This window comes from Lolium rigidum, chromosome 1 (assembly GCF_022539505.1).
Source record: "Lolium rigidum isolate FL_2022 chromosome 1, APGP_CSIRO_Lrig_0.1, whole genome shotgun sequence".
Classification (NCBI taxonomy): domain Eukaryota; kingdom Viridiplantae; phylum Streptophyta; class Magnoliopsida; order Poales; family Poaceae; genus Lolium; species Lolium rigidum.
The window spans coordinates 232,903,194-232,917,129 of record NC_061508.1 but is presented as its reverse complement, the minus strand read 5'-3'; the positions used below and the strand labels follow the sequence as shown (position 1 = coordinate 232,917,129).

At 49.7% G+C, this 13,936-nt stretch overlaps 1 pseudogene; it reads left to right on the top strand.

Annotated features, from left to right (window-relative positions):
* The first annotated feature begins 1,456 nt into the window (after window positions 1-1,456).
* On the top strand, window positions 1,457-2,588 carry LOC124655993 (annotated as a pseudogene).
* Window positions 2,589-13,936: the final 11,348 nt, after the last annotated feature.

Sequence of the window (13,936 nt, the reverse complement as noted above, 5' to 3'; positions counted from 1 at the left end):
CGACTAAAGGGGGGCCTTTAGTCGCGCTACTTTGGTCGCGGTTGCGCCACCGCGACTAATGGCAGTTGCCAACCGCGACCAAAGCCCCTTTTTCCACCAGTGTTCTCAAACTCATAAGACCAAGGAAACTTGCAGTACAATGATTCCAACTCTAGATAGCAACATATGACACATGATAGAAACAACTGAAGGTACCATAACGCAAGACCAACGAGTAACACAAAAGTTCATATAATGGAGCGATATAAATTTCCTTTAGTACATCATTTAGAACTGTACAGAACGGTATAAGGCAGAGAATAGAAGACACTGAAGACACTATGATGTAGGACCAACTGGTAAACAAAAGCTCAGATGATGCAGCAGTATTGCTCATGTCATGGAGTCTAGATTATGTATGCCGTGGCTAACTGATGGCAATGTGTGAGATGGCATGAATATGTCACTTACATTGTGGTCCAATTAACTTGCATATGGATAAAAATTGCTGGCATAGGTACGGAAGTGCTGCCGGATTGCAGCACCGGGACGAGCGTCTACACCAACAATGAGATTAATTTCGTAGGCTTTGAAATCTTCGAGGGTTAGTCTCATCTCCATCTCGTTGCTCCGATCTTGTAGATTAGATCTGGCTTTTCTATATATTAGATCTTGGATTTATTCGTCTTTGCGGTAGGAAAATTTTTATTTTCCATGCAACGAACCCATCAATAATCGCCTATAATTTTTGGTAAAATAGTTGGTGATTTTTATTGTAATTAAATATATAGAAAATGTGTTATTGTTTAACCAATTTTTCATAGTCACGAACACATGTTTTTTGTTGTTATAGCTTTTGATTTGTTATTGTAATTGTTGTAAATTTTTGTTGTAAACAAACTATAGCAAAACAATTGTTGTTTAACCACTTTTTATAACACTAGTTTGTTCACTTTTTTGTAAATATTTTGTTGTAATAGTACATATATTTTGTAAGCGGAGTGAGAGATTTTGTTGCAATACTATGTATGACTCGGATCAGTCGTAGAATGGCATTTCTGTCGTAAAAATTGTGAAGGTTAGACCCAAAGAACATACCCTTTCGGTTTACTTGGGGGATGTAAGGACTGCGGGTTCAGTTTACAAAACCTAGGGGGCAAAACACAAAATTCGTACACGGTTGATTCTGTACGTCGGATTGCGATCGGATGGCGCGGAGGACAAATGAATTTTTGCTCTACATCCGTCGACCGACGCCCAGTTACCCGAAAATTATTGGGTGGGCCTGAGATCTAAAATGCTAGGAGGTTTTAAGAGGTTTAAGCAACAAAAAAAGACATAAAGAAGGGGTCACAGAAAATCAGGACGCAGCATAGGCAGCTCGCACGCAGCCATCAAACCGACCGTGACCCCATGAGCCATGAGGCCATGACTAGTCGACCACTCCGCCCTGACAGAGTAAACTGAAGCAATATCGATGGGCGACGTAAGGATCGTGTCCCGGCGCATGATCCGGCCGGAGCCGGAAGCAACCACCTCGCCGCAGGAGACCATCCACCTCACGCCATGGGACCTGCGGATGATCACCGTGGATCACATCCAGAAGGGAGTTCTTCTGCCCAAGCCTGGCACCGCCGTCGTCGAACACCTTGCGTCATCTTTCGGGCGTGCGCTGGGACGCTTCTACCCCTTCGCCGGACGCTGGGACGCTGGGGGCTGGGACGCTGAACCACGGAGTCGCCGACGGGACAGCCTTCTGGCGCTTCTTCAACACCTGGTCGGAGATCAGCCGCCGCAGCGTCGACGGCGATGGTGGCTGCGAGGTCTCCTCGCCTTTGCCGGTGCACCGGAGGTGGTTCCTCGACGGCTGCCCCGTTCCAATCCCCCTGCCCTTCGGCAGCGTGGACGAAATCGTCGGCCAGCGCGTAGGTTCGTACCCGCCGGTGCAGGAGTGCTTCCTCCGTTTCTCGGCGGAGAGCGTGAAGAAGCTCAAGGCGAAGGCGAACACCGAGATGTCCGGCACCGCCACCGCCACAATTTCCTCGCTGCAGGCCCTGCTGGCGCACCTGTGGCGCGCGGCGTGCCGGGCTCGGAGGCTCGCGCCGGGCCAGGAGACGCTGTACGGCCTCCTCGTCGGATGCCGGGGCCGCGTGGACGGCGTGCCAACGGCTTACGCGGGCAACGCGGTGACGCATGCCGCTGCACGGTCCCCCGCCGGCGAGATCCTCGACAGAGGGCTGGGCTAGGCGGCTTGGCTCCTGAACAGAGCAGTCGCATCGTTCGATGAGAGGAGCACGAGGGAGAAGCTCGCGTCCTGGCCCGGAGTGCCCAACTTCCCAAGCATGGCGGCTTTATCGGCTACCGCTCATACGAGCTTGCTGACGGGGAGCTCGCCGCGGTTCGACGTGTACGGGAACGATTTCGGGTGGGGCCGGCCGGTGACCGTGCGGAGCGGCGCCGGGAACAAGCTGGATGGAAAGGTGACCGTGTACGAGGGCGGAGACGGCGCGGGAAGCATGGCAATGGAGGTGTGCCTCGCCCCGGAGGCGCTCGCCAGGCTCGTCGCCGACGACGAGTTCATGACCGCGGTTGGTGCGACTGATTGTTGATTCAGCCGCTCTCTGAATGAATAAATTACTGGAAAGCATCGATGCACCTGGTACGTATAAAACATATTTTAGAAAGGTAAAAATTAAGGAAAAAAATTTAGCATGTAGAGGGACATATTCTATGTATGGACGTATAGTTTCACATAAAACCGACAATTTTTGTATCCTGTGTAAAAAGACAAATAATGCTTCGAGAAATAGACTATTTTAGCACAAAATTTTTGTCATTTTTACACAGAGCACAAAACATATTGGTTTTTACTGAAACAACTTTGTGAGCTTGTAACATGTCAAGATATACACGAGATATTTTTATTTATATCTTTTAACATTTGTAAATATGTTTAATATTCATTTCAAATAAAGGGTGCATATGCACCCGGTGCAGAAACACCATATCCGCAGAGTATATACTCAAAAATGGGACTTAACGAGAGAAGATGATAAAAAGTACGAAAGTCTCTGCTTTGTTCACCTATTCTAGGCCCCTTCAAATCGATTGTAAGATTCTACTTAGTAGTTTATCGCTATCGTCGGTCTAGGAGTTGCCACGGATTACAATAGTACGAACACGGAGATGCACGTCGGTCTGAAAGTTGTCTCTTGAAAACCTTTCTTCTGCTTTTGTGTGATCTATGCCGCTGGCAGAAGCTGAACTTACTCTACAGAATAGTTTTGCTATCGCTGTGATCAATTACAAAACACACAGTGGAGGAAGTAGCGGTTCATCTGTTCCACAGGCAACGCTTGACGTCAGGAGTAGTCCTAGTTATCATAGACATCCTGCTGTACATCCTCCTGGTACTGGTTCTCCTCTTCATAGTCTGGCCATTTGAATAGCCAGGGACACAGCCATGAGTACTTTAAAGTACTCGCAAACTAATACTAGTGTAAGTACTAACAATTTTAGTAAGAGAGTTCTAAGCTCTAGGTTTATTTGTATAAAGCCAGTTTTATTTCATAAGCATTTAGTAAACAAAGACTCTTCATTTGCCTAACTTAACTCAAGTGGGAACATTAGTGTCATTCCACAACCTCTGTTGTAATCAAGTCAAATTCACCTTTTAATTCACCATTCCTTATTAGAAAACATCTGACAACGGAATAGTATGGCCATCCAACTGTCCATAACCGCGGACACGGCTATTCGAATAGGTTTTACACTCTGTAGAGGTTGCACACTTGTGCCACAATATTTGATTACATCCGTCAGGGATAGCACTGAATCATCATACTCAGTATGCGGATCATCAACCATTAACCTTTCACTTACATACCCTAGTATAGGCACCTCCCCCATGAGCTTGGCCTCCTAGTGATAGCAAACTGCCATCCAAGGAACTGTACAGGGCTTGGGTAGGACATTCAACTCTTTTCACGTCATTTCACTTTCAACAGAGGCAGCCTCGGCATAGCCTCTATGACGCTTGTTCAGAGGGAACCCATACTAAGACACATAAATTTACAGCTAAAGTCTTACCCATAATCAGGTATTGTGGGGTACTCTAAAATTGACATAGCCATTATTTTGCTCTAGCCCATGATCATGGTAAACAACTGTTGCGGTCAGAAACCCACCGGCGAGCAACGACGGGCAACACAGTAGAGCCGGAAGGCTCCCAGGACTGCGGCTGGCCCTGGTCCCTCGAGCGACGGCCCGCAAAGCTTCGGCACGCACGTCCGATGCTGGTGCAAGGGCGTGCCACCTGACCTATACCTGGTCAGGAAGGTGATGGATTTGCCTCGCTTAGTTTCCTGCATGGCATACACGTAAACATTAAATACGAGCCTCGATCGGCTCTCAGGTTATCCTGTGAATCGGCTCAAGGAGCCGATCCACCCATGGTTCGTATGAGGTCTACGATCACATGGTGGTCCTTCTTGATCAATATAAAGCTAAAACGACCTACGACAATTTAGGGTTTTCACCACATAATCGGAACATCCTACGCGTGATTGAGCCTGGCAGCCACGCACGGTGATAATAAACCAACCCTAGACAAGGCCTAAAAACCAACATGAAGTTGATCCCCGGAACATCTTATCTAGGGCTAGCAAACTACACCCTACGCGCTACTGGATCCTTCAACCCGTTTGCAAGGCCTAACTATGCAGATATTAAACTAATCCTTGAAGAACAAGGAGCAATCATAACGGATCGGATCTGCTAAACAATGATCAAGCGGGGTGGTGTAAGGGCGGCTAGACGTCTAAGGGTTGCATGGACGAAAGCATGTAACACGATGAAACAATTCTAACCCTAACACATCTATGATAACTACGCTGCTCGCCATCAACAAGGCTTCAGCACGAGCAACGCATGAACAACGAATAAACGTATACTGTCTAAATCGCAAGATGCGATCTAGGCAGCATGATGCTTACCCGGAAGAAACCCTCGAAACAAGGGGTTGGCGATGCGCCTAGATTGGTTTGTGATGAACGTGATTGTTGTCTTTCTCAATAACCCTAGATACATATTTATAGTCCGTAGACTTTCTAACGTGGGAATAATCCCAACCGTGCACGAGCCAAATTCTATCTAACCGACACGTATCCTACTATATTTACAGATACACGGGCAAACTAGCCCAAACTTTGTATACAAGGCCGATTCATGTATATCTTCCATGTATATTCTTCAAGCCCATCTTAATCGCGGCCCACCTCCGATCCGGTCAAATTCTGGTGATAACACATGCCCCCCTGGTTTTGGAAATGATAATTCCAAAATCACTCTGCTTTTTCTTCGTCGGGTCATGTCGTGGCAGAGCAGAACCGTCGCAGTACCCTTCATCATGATGACTTGCCTTCTCAACTTCTCCGCGTGACTTGGCAAATTTTCAGGGATTTTTTCTTTTCTTTGGGCACCACTTCCTCAGAAACTGTTGTGGCATTGAATCTCCACTATATCCCATTTATTTAACCGCATCGAGCAGTTTGCTTCTTCATCCCCTCCTCATCCTCTGTTCCTCTGTAGTACTCGAAAACCCTTCTTCCACCACGGACTCCTCCTCCTCTTCCTCCTCCGGTCTTTCCTTCTGGTCTTCCTCCTCCCGCGAGCCGACGCCGGAGGACATACGCGCCCCGGAGCGATGGGACGAGGCAGACTGGGACTTCTCCGTCTGGTCAGAGGATGATGAATCCCTGACCGATAGGGAAGACAACCTCCACTTCCTCATTGATGGGGATTCGGAGGAGGAGGGTGACGATGATGCTCTCTGGGGCGAAGACATCTCTTCCGATGAGGAGGATGAGAAAGCGGAGGAGGACACCTCCTCCGACGAGTACCCGCCGATGAAGCGCTTCCGCGCCTGGTCGGATGATGATGACGACGACGACGATGAGGAGGAGTACGGGGCCCCTGCCGAAGGTTACGGCAGCAGCGACGAGGAGCCCGCCGGCAGCAGCGCCGACAGCAGCCACGACAGCACCGATGAGGGCAGCAACGGCCCTTAGACTAGGACTAGTAGCATAGGACTAGTAGTAGTAGTGCATTAGGCATCGGATGATCCTTTTGAGAGCCATCGGCTCTTTCTTGTAAAGTCGTTCCTTTGAATTAATAAGAACTGTTCTTCCAATTTGACTCTCCATTTATCCAATTTCAAGTCTTCCATTTTCCGCACCAAGAACCGATAGCAACGTATCAGATTTTTCCCCTCAAACGCCCATGAGGCCAGACTCAAATACCAATTTAGACAGTCATCCAAGCACTCCTCAAATTCAGACTGTAATTTAATATCTGACCATAATACTTTGCAACTCTAAAGCCGATGGCTGTTCATCAGCTGTTTTGTTCTTGAGTCGATGACAGTGCATCGGCTACGTTTTTTTTTACTGGCCGATCTAAAAATCGGCCCCCGTATCTCACTGCTCGAGTTGATGTAAAAAAAAATTTACTGGCCGATTTAAAATCGGCCCCGGTATCTCACTGCCCATCATCCCACATGCTTGGGAAATACTTCAACATGCTTGAGATGCTGGCCATTGACGGCCACTGGGAATTTTACACCATCTAATTGCTCGAGCATGTATGCATTGCCTTTTAAGACCTGGTCAACCCTGTACGGTCCGTGCCAATTTGGAGACCATTTGCCATATGCCTTGTCCTTAGTTCCCAACGGCAGTACAGCTTCCCACACCAGATCACCAACCTGGAACTCCTTTGGCTTCTCCTTAATTTTCTCAAGTGACCAAAGTCTGAGTTCTGTCAGATCCTCAACGCTATCACTCATCAGGGCTGCATACTCTTCAGTTGTCAAGTCATTCTGAACGTGACACGTCTCGACCCAGCCGTGATCTCCCAAGGTAACACGACTTCTTGTCCATAGACCAGATGGTACGACGAGGTCTTTACTGCTCCATGACATAACATGCGATAAACCCACAAAGCCTCCGATAATACCTCATGCCAACGCCTAGGGTGCTCGTCGATTTTCCTCTTAATCAGCTTGATAAGGCTTTTGTTGGACGCTTCAACCTGCCCATTTGCCTCCATCGGTCGTGATGGTCTGGGGAATTCCGAACCTATGAATGACATGCTCTTTCACGAAGTTGATAACATCCTCTGATTTTACTGACTTCATAGGGACGGCTTCCACCCATTTAGTGAAATAATCTGTAATGGCCAAGATCCAATTTGGCCAAACCAAACAGCAGAAACACCAGAGCCGATCACCTCTTCATCGGCTGTTCCTCTGGTCTTAGGAGAGGTACGATCCTTCCCTTTAGGTCTACCTTACTCCTTTGCTATCTCCTGACGTTTTCTTGTTGTCTGTCAGGGTTATGACCTTTCAAGCCTGCTAACATTTGACCCCGAATCCATCGAGCCGGCTATCGTTAAAACGAGCGAAGAGCCAGGACCCAGCACTACACATGGTCAACTCCAGCATCTCAAGACCCTGCTTTCCTCCTCCATCGAGACATTGGTTGAAGACTCCGAGGCAGTGAAGAGCATTCTGGAGGATATCCAGCCTCATCTTCCGGTGACGCTGCAGGTGAAACTTTGGCCAGTTGTGACTCTGTCGGTCTTCAGGTCAAGGGTGCAGTCGGCTCGTCAAAGAATTATCCTTCGTCGCGCCCAGCTTCCGTTGAGAGCCGATATTGCAGACAAGTGTCAACGGCTCAACGAGAAAAAGGCTGCTTTAGACGCCAAACGTGACACTTCTGCCAATAGTGCCGAACTCGAGACCCTGCGTAAGGAACTGGAGAACCTTGAAGAGAGGGTCAGGGTGACCAAGCAGCTTATCCAAGACAAGGAAACCCTCATTGCCCGCTCTCAAGAGGAAGCAAAAGGCCTCACAGCCGATCTGAAGACCGATCTGGCTGAAATTCGTGCCCCGAGCGATCGGCTGGTGACGGGCAAAGACGAGGACGACGAGGCTGAGATCGCCGAGGTGGATCGTATCCATGCTGACGCCCTTCACGCCCTCAACGCGTTCCTTCAGTAGAGCCTCTCTGTGTAAACTGATAAATGCCGAACTTGTACCCCTAGAGTCGATGGCTGTGCATCGGCTTTTTGTATACTGTTGTCTTCGCATATTTTCTCAAGTCGATGTCTGTGCATCGGCTGTGACTTGCATGTACATTCTTTTTTTTTACTGGCCGATTTTTCTATCGGTCCCCAATATTTCACTGCACATGTATCGCACATGTTCATCTGATTAGGTGCCCCCCGAGCCGAATCTGTCAGGTAACTGCAGATATCGGCTCTGTAGTTAGCCAAGGCACTGTACTTGAACATCGGCTCCGTCAGGACCAATGCTGACTTCTTCTAGCTCATCAGCCGATGTAAACCCATACCCTAGCTTTCCGTCACCTGTGAGATCGACACTGAATACAGGGAAAACGTATGGTAAGGATAATATGGGCCGATTGCTGGAATCGGCCCCCATTTTGATTGTATTGCTCAATGAAGGTTTACATCTTGGGCTTGCTTTACTATAACTACGTGACATGCTTGAGACAAGATTATCCCTTTTTATTTTTGGGGCCGATCACAAGGATCGGCCTTGCCACGTACGTCCATAGATTTTGCTCTTGTCACACGGTCAGGCCGGTGGATAAGACCAGCCTCACCCCGTCTTTTGTCACGTCGATGCGCTCGCAGTCGTCCAAAGTGATGCCTGAGAGTGGCTCTTGGCCTGTCGTCTCCCAAACGTTCATGCCAGCCGTTGAAATCTCGGCTGAGTCATCTGCGTGGACGACTTCTACTTCATCTCCATCCCACTGTATTAAACATTGGTGCATCGTGGATGGAATGCAACAGTTGGCGTGGATCCAATCTCTCCCTAGCAGGACAGCATAGGTGCTCTTGCTATCGACAATAAAGAACGTCGTAGGGATGGTTTTTCTTCCTACGGTCAGATCCACGTTCAGAACACCTTGTGCTTCAGATGCTTGGCCGTTGAAATCGCTCAGTGTAACATTGGTCTTGATCAGATCCGAGCTAGAGCGTCCCAACCGACGTAGCATGGAGTATGGCATAATGTTGACTGCCGCTCCGGTGTCCACCAGCATCTTGTTGACAGGCTGCCCATTGATATAACCTCGTAAGTACAGGGCCTTCAGGTGTCTGTAGCTCCTTTCTCGTGGCTTCTCAAAGATAACTGGCCGTGGGCCGCAGTCAAGTTGTGCCACAGGTGCTTCGTCTAATCTTGGAGCGCAAAACTCCGCTCGGAAGGATGAACACCATGTTTACGCCAGCCGATGTCTCATCATCGGCTTTCCTTTGTTTGGGGCGCCACTCTTTCCTTTGTGGTCGACCTTCTTCGTCCGTAGTTCGCTGAATTTTCGCGGCCGGATCAGGCCGCGCCTTCCTTAACGTGTGCAGGTATAACCTTTCGGCTTCCTCCAAACCACGTAGTCGCCGAACCCTACGCTTTTGGGAACGGCTGAGTCCATCGTGGCACCACCTTGGCCGGTGGTAGTTATCTTCTTCTTCTTCATCGTCGTCTTCTAACTCCTCGAGATCTTCCACCCGAGAGGACTCAGCTTGCTTGTTCCGAGATGGGAGAGGCCCTAGACGTTTGAACACTGACACGTCTCCCGCACCCTTCTTCTTCTCGTCTACATTCGGGCGCAGTTGCCGATTGTAGGCAATCGGCTCATTCCCGAATCCCAGCAGGTGTCCGAAAAGGGACAGTCCCGGTGCCTATCCACGTCGTCTTGCTCTCTTGACTTTTCCTTGGCATGGCGCTCATATCTCTCCTCGTCGCGATCATGCCGACGATGTCTCCTGGCGTCCCTGCTAGCTAGACGATCTCTTTCGCATCGTCGTCGTATCGTCGGCGTTGGTCGTATTGACTCACGTATTTGTTGAGGAGGTGATCAGAGAGAGGTCACTGATATCGTACATTCTTCACTTCTCCCTCTGTGATGTAGCGCTTGCCATCGTGCCGGAGCCGATCGCGTGGAACGGCTTCCTCTTTGTCCTTGTTATGAGAGCGGCTGCCCTCGTCTCTGTCCTTACCGCAGTGGTGCCCGTGTCCTACCATGTTGATGCTGAACGAGAAACCCGGCTGGCACCTCCCAGGGTAAGTGCATTCCACCATGTTAACGGCGGGGAAAGGGTGTGTGTCGACTTTCATGGCGTACTGGCTGAAAATCAGACGCCCTTGTTCTATCGCCATTTGGATCTGCTGACGCCACACCCTGCAGTCGTTGGTGGTATGGGTGAACGTGTTATGCCACTTGCAGTATGGCTTTCCATTGCCGTGGGGATTTTGTGGCCTTCGGGTACCTTTAGCTGCTTCTCCTTAAGTAAGAGGTCGAAAATTTGCTCAGCTTTGGTCCCGTCGAAGTCAAACCCTCTTGGAGGACCTTGTGGCTTAACCCATTTGCAGGACACGGGGCTTGCCCCCCGAGTCCATTCAGCCACTGCTACCTCTTGATCTCCCGCAGAGCCTTCATCTTCATCCGCCTCAACCAGGACTACCGCACGCTTGAATTTATCCTGGTACAACTCTGGGTGGCGCTGTTCATATAATGACAGCTTTTGAACCATATGCGCCAGTGAAGGGTAGTCTTCTTGGGAAGCCATATCCTTGATCGGTGATGCGAGACCCACCACCGCCAACTCGACTGCTTCTTTTTCAGTCAAACGAGCCGAATAGCATCGGTTCTTAACGGTCCTGAAGCGCTGGATGTATTCTGACACTCGTTTCTCCGCGCTTCTATCGTACTTGTGCTAGATCGGCAATGCCAGCCTCGGAAGCCTCTCGAGTGATACCGTATGTGGAACTGTTCTTCCAACTCGCTTCCAAGTCCGGATTGAGTCCGGTGGCAGCGATGTGTACCACCCGAAAGCCGATCTCGTGAGGGACTGTGCGAAGAACCTCACACGTAGTTCATCTGATGCTGAGATCGTGCCCAGCTTCGCCAAATATCGGCTCACATGCTCGATTGAACTGGAGCCATCTCACCCACTAAACTTGGAGAATTCAGGGAGCCGATATTTGGGTGGTAGTGGGATCAAATCGTACTCGTTGGGGTACGGCTTGGAATAGCCGATTGCCCTCCTTTTCGGCACCATGCCGAACTGGTCTCTCAAGATTGTACTCGATCCGATCCGCGGTGCTGGCTGCAGGAGTCGAACTCTGAAGATTCGCTGGAGTGGCATACTTAGCCAACCACGCTTGCTTCTCAAGCTCTGAGCCAGCTGCAGGAGTTGAGCTCTGGAGGTTCGTCGGAGTGGCATACATAGCTAGCCACGTCTGCTTCTGAAGATCTGATCCAGAAGCTCCTGCTGCTGTTCAAGAAGTCCCTGCTGTTGCAGTCTGGTTCGTGAGTGCCCGAGCTATCGCAGTCCTGGCACGTATGTGCACGTGTATCCGTGAGGGATCTCCTTAGGCGCCTCATACAAGAACTGGTAATCACTAGGGTCACCACCGATCTTGTAGACGACGAATGCCGGTGAACTCGGCACTTCTGGTGCTACCAACGCGAACGGCAGCGGTGGTCGGGACTAGAGTGGTATCTCTCCTTGGTGAGTCCCTAGAGCAGGTCCTGATGGAGAGTACTGATGCCTCATGATTTCCTGGATCACCCGAAGGGCGACACGCTCCAAAGTGTTCACCAGGCTCTCAGAATGGCGGTGCAGCGAATGAGCTACCATGAAATTAATCTCCTGACGCAGAGACCTGGTGCGTTCTTCTGAAGGGGTAGACAGGTACACTCCATCGAGCGCGACTTCAGGTGAGAACCCTTTCCACCTAATGCCGTGTGAGCGGGTCCTCTGGAAAGAGCCGATGAGGTCGGCTTCGAGGATAGCTTTGACCTCGTCATACTTCTTCTTGAGCTCCTCGGCCGGATCTTCGTACGTGACCGGAGTACCTTCCGCCATCTCAGATGTAGATGGCGATGCGCTTGATGTCGAAGATTGTCCCACCGGGCGTGCCGTAATGTGTTACGGTCGAAACCCACCGGCGAGCAACGACGGGCAACACAAGTAGAGCCGGGAGGCTCCCGGGACTGCGGCTGGCCCCGGTCCCTCGAGCGACGGCCCGCAAAGCCTCGGCACGCACGTCCGATGCCGGTGCAGGGCGTGCCACCCGACCTATACCTGATCAGGAAGGTGATGGATTTGCCTCGCTTAGTTTCCTGCATGGCATACACGTAAACATTAAATACGAGCCTCGATCGGCTCTCAGGTTGTCCTGTGAGTCGGCTCAAGGAGCCGATCCACCCATGGTTCGTATGAGGTCTACGATCACATGGTGGTCCCGCTTGATCAATATAAAGCTAAAACGACCTACGACGATTTAGGGTTTTCACCACATAATCGGAACATCCTACGCGTGATTGAGCCTGGCAGCCACGCACGGTGATAATAAACCAACACTAGACAAGGCCTAAAAACCAACATGAAGTTGATCCCCGGAACATCTTATCTAGGGCTAGCAAACTACACCCTACGCGCTACTGGATCCTTCAACCCGTTTGCAAGGCCTAACTATGCAGATATTAAACTAATCCTTGAAGAACAAGGAGCAATCATAACGGATCGGATCTGCTAAACAATGATCAAGCGGGGTGCCGCCCTTACACCTAAGATAGGTGTCAGGGCGGCTAGACGTCTAAGGGTTGCATGGACGAAAGCATGTAACACGATGAAACAATGCTAACCCTGACACATCTATGATAACTACGCTGCTCGCCATCAACAAGGCTTCAGCACGAGCAACGCATGAACAACGAATAAACGTATATCGCCTAGATCGCAAGATGCGATCTAGGCAGCATGATGCTTACCCGGAAGAAACCCTCGAAACAAGGGGTTGGCGATGCGCCTAGATTGGTTTGTGATGAACGTGATTGTTGTCTTTCTCAATAACCCTAGATACATATTTATAGTCCGTAGACTTTCTAACGTGGGAATAATCCCAACCGTGCACGAGCCAAATTCTATCTAACCGACACGTATCCTACTATATTTACAGATACACGGGCAAACTAGCCCAAACTTTGTATACAAGGCCGATTCATGTATATCTTCCATGTATATTCTTCAAGCCCATCTTAATCGCGGCCCACCTCTGATCCGGTCAAATTCTGGTGATAACAACAACCATGTCATATTTTTACATATTCATGTAGAGTATGTGAAATGTGAATTATGAGAGTTGGAATCAACTCAAAAGAAGTTATGGTTGATTTTTAATAATTGTTTGAATTTTAAAAAGGTGCTGACTTGTTCTTTTTTACTATGCTTTCTACAAAAAATCTAGGGTTGAGACCAGTGTAGTTGGTTAGAGATTTTCATAAGCTTTCCAACAATATTTAATTCATGAAATTTGGCTCAGTAGATTTTGTTCTATTTAATTTTGAGCATGGCATCAGTATTTGAATTCAGCTAAATGAATTAATTCATATTTGAATTGGTGCGCTTGCGCGGGAGAAGTTAACGGGCCAGAGAGAAAAATAAGAAAAGGGCCGGCCCACTGCGTGTCTCGCACACACAGGCCGCCTGACAATGGGTCCCGCATGTCTGCGGCTTTTAAAACCCGAAGCGGTAAGTTTCAAGGTGGGCCGCAGGATTAGATGCAAGATCGACGGCTCACGTTCGTCACCTTCCACGACGGCGAGCAAACCCTGGACGCGGCAGAGGGGGTCGACGGCGGCTTACCGGAGGCTCGGCGAGGGTTGGCGACGCGGGCAAACGATCGAGGAATCGACGCCGAGTCGAAGGAGGGTCGAGGGAGCGGCGGAGGTGGTCGGAAGCTTCTCCTCCGTCTGGCTACTGCCGCGGCAGTCTCAGGGGAAATTGGGGCGGCTCCGGTGACAATGTGGAGGGGGAGAGGGTCGAGGAGAGCGAGAGGAAGGAGGGGAGTGAGGTGGTGTGCTCAGAA